Source organism: Aphelocoma coerulescens, unplaced genomic scaffold (assembly GCF_041296385.1).
Source record: "Aphelocoma coerulescens isolate FSJ_1873_10779 unplaced genomic scaffold, UR_Acoe_1.0 HiC_scaffold_551, whole genome shotgun sequence".
Classification (NCBI taxonomy): Eukaryota; Metazoa; Chordata; class Aves; order Passeriformes; family Corvidae; genus Aphelocoma; species Aphelocoma coerulescens.
The window spans coordinates 36,225-41,254 of record NW_027183896.1 but is presented as its reverse complement, the minus strand read 5'-3'; positions in this window follow the sequence as shown (position 1 = coordinate 41,254).

Sequence of the window (5,030 nt, the reverse complement as noted above, 5' to 3'; positions counted from 1 at the left end):
CTCCCAGTGCTCCCAGTGCCCCCAAACTGGGGCTCCCAGTGCTCCCAGTATGGCCGGACTGGGGCTCCCAGTGCTCCCAGTGCCCCCAAACTGGGGCTCCCAGTGCTCCCAGTGCTCCCAGTATGGCCAAACTGGGGCTCCCAGTGCTCCCAGTGCTCCCAGTGCCCCCAAACTGGGGGCTCCCAGTGCTCCCAGTGCTCCCAGTATGGCCAGACTGGGGCTCCCAGTGCTCCCAGTGCTCCCAGTACGGCCAAACTGGGGCTCCCAGTGCTCCCAGTGCTCCCAGTACGGCCAAACTGGGGCTCCCAGTGCTCCCAGTGCTCCCAGTATGGCCGGGACTGGGGCTCCCAGTGCTCCCAGTATGGCCAGACTGGGGCTCCCAGTGCTCCCAGTACTCCCAGTGCTCCCAGTATGGCCGGACTGGGGCTCCCAGTGCTCCCAGTGCTCCCAGTGCTCCCAGTGCTCCCAAACTGGGGCTCCCAGTGCTCCCAGTATGGCCGGACTGGGGCTCCCAGTGCTCCCAGTGCTCCCAGTATGGCCAAACTGGGGCTCCCAGTGCTCCCAGTGCTCCCAGTATGGCCGGACTGGGGCTCCCAGTGCTCCCAGTGCTCCCAGTGCCCCCAAACTGGGGCTCCCAGTGCTCCCAGTGCTCCCAGTATGGCCAGACTGGGGCTCCCAGTGCTCCCAGTGCTCCCAGTGCCCCCAAACTGGGGCTCCCAGTGCTCCCAGTGCTCCCAGTATGGCCAAACTGGGGCTCCCAGTGCTCCCAGTGCTCCCAGTATGGCCAAACTGGGGCTCCCAGTGCTCCCAGTGCCCCCAAACTGGGGCTCCCAGTGCTCCCAGTATGGCCAGACTGGGGCTCCCAGTGCTCCCAGTGCTCCCAGTGCTCCCAGTGCTCCCAGTATGGCCGGACTGGGGCTCCCAGTGCTCCCAGTGCTCCCAGTATGGCCGGACTGGGGGCTCCCAGTGCTCCCAGTACTCCCAGTGCTCCCAAACTGGGGCTCCCAGTGCTCCCAGTGCTCCCAGTATGGCCAGACTGGGGCTCCCAGTGCTCCCAGTGCTCCCAGTACGGCCAGACTGGGGGCTCCCAGTGCTCCCAGTGCTCCCAAACTGGGGCTCCCAGTGCTCCCAGTGCTCCCAGTATGGCCAAACTGGGGCTCCCAGTGCTCCCCAGTGCTCCCAGTATGGCCAGACTGGGGCTCCCAGTGCTCCCAGTGCTCCCAGTACTGGGCCAACTGGACCCTGCCGGGCTCCCCAGTGCTCCCAGTAGTGGCCAGACTGGGGCTCCCAGTGCTCCCAGTGCTCCCAGTATGGCCGGACTGGGGCTCCCAGTGCTCCCAGTGCTCCCAGTGCTCCCAAACTGGGGCTCCCAGTGCTCCCAGTGCTCCCAGTATGGCCGGACTGGGGCTCCCCAGCGCTCCCAGTGCTCCCAGTATGGCCGGACTGGGGCTCCCAGTACTCCCAGTGCTCCCAAACTGGGGCTCCCAGTGCTCCCAGTGCTCCCAGTATGGCCGGACTGGGTCTCCCAGTGCTCCCAGTGCTCCCAGTATGGCCGGACTGGGGCTCCCAGTGCTCCCAGTGCTCCCAGTATGGCCAAACTGGGGCTCTCAGTGCTCCCAGTGCTCCCAGTGCTCCCAGTATGGCCGGACTGGGGCTCCCAGTGCTCCCAGTATGGCCAAACTGGGGCTCCCAGTGCTCCCAGTGCTCCCAGTACAGCCAGACTGGGGCTCCCAGTGCTCCCAGTGCTCCCAGTACAGCCAGACTGGGGCTCCCAGTGCTCCCAGTGCTCCCAGTGTTCCCAAACTGGGGCTCCCAGTGCTCCCAGTGCTCCCAGTGCTCCCAGTGCTCCCAAACTGGACTGAAAACGCCCAAACTGGTCCCAAACTGGTCTGAACTGGCCCCAAACTGGTCCATACTGGCCCGAAAAGGCCCAAACTGATCTGAACTGGTCCCAAACTGGTCCCAAACTGGTCTGTACTGGTCCCGAAACTGGTCTGAACTGGCCCCAAACCGGACCGAACTGGTCCCAAACTGGTCCGAACTGGTCCCGAACAGGCCCGAGAAGGCCCCGAACTGGTCCCAAACTGGTCCGAACTGGTCCCAAACTGGTCCGAACTGGTCCCAAACTGGTCCATTACTGGTCCGAACTGGCCCCCAAACTGGACCATACTGGTCCGCACTGGTCCCATATAGCCCGAACTGGTCCCAAACTGGTCTGAACTGGTTGCAAACTGGTCCGAACTGGTCCGAACAGGCCCGAGAAGGCCCGAACTGGTCCCAAACTGGTCCGAACTGGTCCCAAACTGGTCCGAACTGGTCCCAAACTGGTCTGAACTGGCCCCAAACCGGACCATACCGGTCCCACACTGGTCCCAAATAGCCCGAACTGGTCCCAAACTGGTGTGAACTGGTCGCAAACTGGACCATACTGGTCCGAAAAGGCCCAAACTGATCTGAACTGGTCCCAGCTCATCCCGAACTGGTCCCAAACTGGTCCGAACTGGTGCAAACAGGCCCGAGAAGGCCCGAACTGGTCTGTACTGGTCCGAACTGGTCCCAAACTGGTCCGTACTGGTCCCAACTGGTCCCAACTGGCCCAAACTGGTCCTAAATTGGTCCCAAACTGGTCCCAAAACTGGTCCCAAACTGGTCCGAAAAGGCCCAAACTGGCCCCAAACCGGACCGAACGGGTCCAAACTGGTCCGAACTGGTCCGAACAGGCCCGTGAAGGCCCGAACTGGTCCGTACTGGTCCGAACTGGTCCCAAACTGGTCTGAACTGGTCGCAAACTGGACCATACTGGTCCGAAAAGGCCCAAACTGATCTGAACTGGTCCCAGCTCATCCCGAACTGGTCCCAAACTGGTCCCAAACTGGTCCGAACTGGTGCAAACAGGCCCGAGAAGGGCCCGAACTGGTCTGTACTGGTCCGAACTGGTCCCAAACTGGTCCCGTACTGGTCCCCTACTGGTCCCCAACTGGCCCAAACTGGTCCTAAATTGGTCCCAAACTGGTCCCAAACTGGACCATACTGGTCCGAAAAGGCCCAAACTGGCCCCAAACCGGACCGAACGGGTCCAAACTGGTCCGAACTGGTCCGAACAGGCCCGAGAAGGCCCGAACTGGTCCGTACTGGTCCGAAACTGGTCCCAAATTGGTCTGAACTGGTCCCAAACTGGTCCCAAACTGGCCCGAACTGGCCCCAAACTGGCCCCAAACCGGACCGAACTGGTGTGAAAAGGCCCGAACTGGCCCCAAACTGGGTCCCAAACTGGTCCGAACTGGTCCGAACAGGCCCGAAAAGGCCCGAACTGGCCCCAAACTGGTCCAAACTGGTCCGAACTGGTCCAAACTGGGAGCGCCGCACCCGCGCCGAGGGCGGAGCCTCTCCCAAGCCCCGCCCCCTTCCCAAACCCCGCCCCTCAACCAATCAGCGCAGAGAACGCGGGGGGCAGCCGCGTGTGAACCAATGGGAAGCGAGAACCGCGCCGAGGGGGCGGGGCCCAGGCGCTTCCGCCCAATCAGCGCAGAGAAAGCGGGGCCCGGGGGGGGAAAGGTCACGTGGCCGCGCGGTCACGTGGGCGGGGGGCGGTCACGTGAGAGGCCCAACGGTCACGTGGGAGGCGCTCGGAGCGGAGGTTCCGGGAGGGGGGAAATTTGGGGGAATTTGGGGAAATTTGGGGATTTTTGGGGAATTTTGGGGAATTTTGAGGATTGGGGGGATTTGGGGGGATTTGGGGGGGGAATTTTGGGGGGATTTTGGGGAGTTTTGGGGGCGCTCGGAGGCTCCTGGAGGGGTTTGGGGGGGGTGGGGGAGGGGAAGGAGGGGGAATTGGGGGCGGGAAATTTGGGGGAAATTTGGGGAAATTTTGGGGATTTTTTTGGGGTCCTGAGGGGATTTGGGAGTTTTTGGTTTTTTTTGGGGGGGTTCTGAGGGGAATTTTGGGTTTTTGGGGTTTTTTAGGGGTTTTTTGGGGGGGATTTTTGGGGAATTTGGGGGGAATTTGGGGGATTTGGGTTTTTTTTGTGGGGGTCCAGAGGGAATTTTGGATTTTTGGGGGGATTTTTTGGGGGATTTTTGGGTGTTTTGGAGATTTTGAGGGGTTTATTGGGCGGAATTTGGGGGATTTGGGGTTTTTTTGTGGGGCCCAGGGGGGGATTTTGGATTTTTGGGGTTTTTTGGGGGGGGATTTTAAGGGGGGTCCTGAAAAGATTTTGGGGGATTTTGGGAGGTTTTTGGGGATTTGGGGGGAATTTGGGGCTTTTGGGGTTTTTTTGGGGGGTCCTGAGGGGATTTTTGGGGTCTTTTGGGTGATTTTGGGGAACTTTGGGGAATTTTGGGGGGATTTTGAGGGATTTGGGAGAATTTTTTTGGGAATTTGAGGTTTTTTAGGGGGGGGTTTCCTGAGGGAATTTTGGTGCTTTTTGGGTTTTTTTTGGGATTTGGGGGGGTCCTGAGGGGATTTTGGGGTTCTTGGGGTTTTTTTTTGGTTTTTTTTTTGGGGTTTTCTGGGGGATCCTGAGGGGAGTTTGGGGCGATTTTGGTTTTTTTTGGTTTTTTTTTCGGATTTTTGGGGGGTTTTTCGGATTTTGGGGTTTTTTGGGGGGGGAGTTTTGGTTTTTTTTTGGGAATTTTGGGGTTTTTCGGGATTTTTGAGATTTTTTGGGGTTTTTTTTTGGGGAATTTTGTTTTTTTTGGGGATTTTTCAGATTTTTTGGGGTTTTTTGGGGGGGAATTTTGGGGTTTTTTGGGGTTTTGGGGATTTTTTGGGGGGAATTTTGGGGTCTTTTTGGGAATTTTGGGGTTTTTTGGGGGTTTTTTTGGGCAATTTTGGGGATTTTCGGATTTTTTGGGGTTTTTTTTTGGGAATCTTGGGGTCTTTCGGGTTTTTTTTGATTTTTTTGGGTTTTTTTTTTTGCGAATTTTGGGATTTTTGGGGGATTTTTGGGGCCGCCCCTCCCCCCACTCTCAGCTCTCCCCTCCCCCCCCCCCTTTTTCTCCAGGCCCCTCCCCCCCCCCCCCAATGGCCT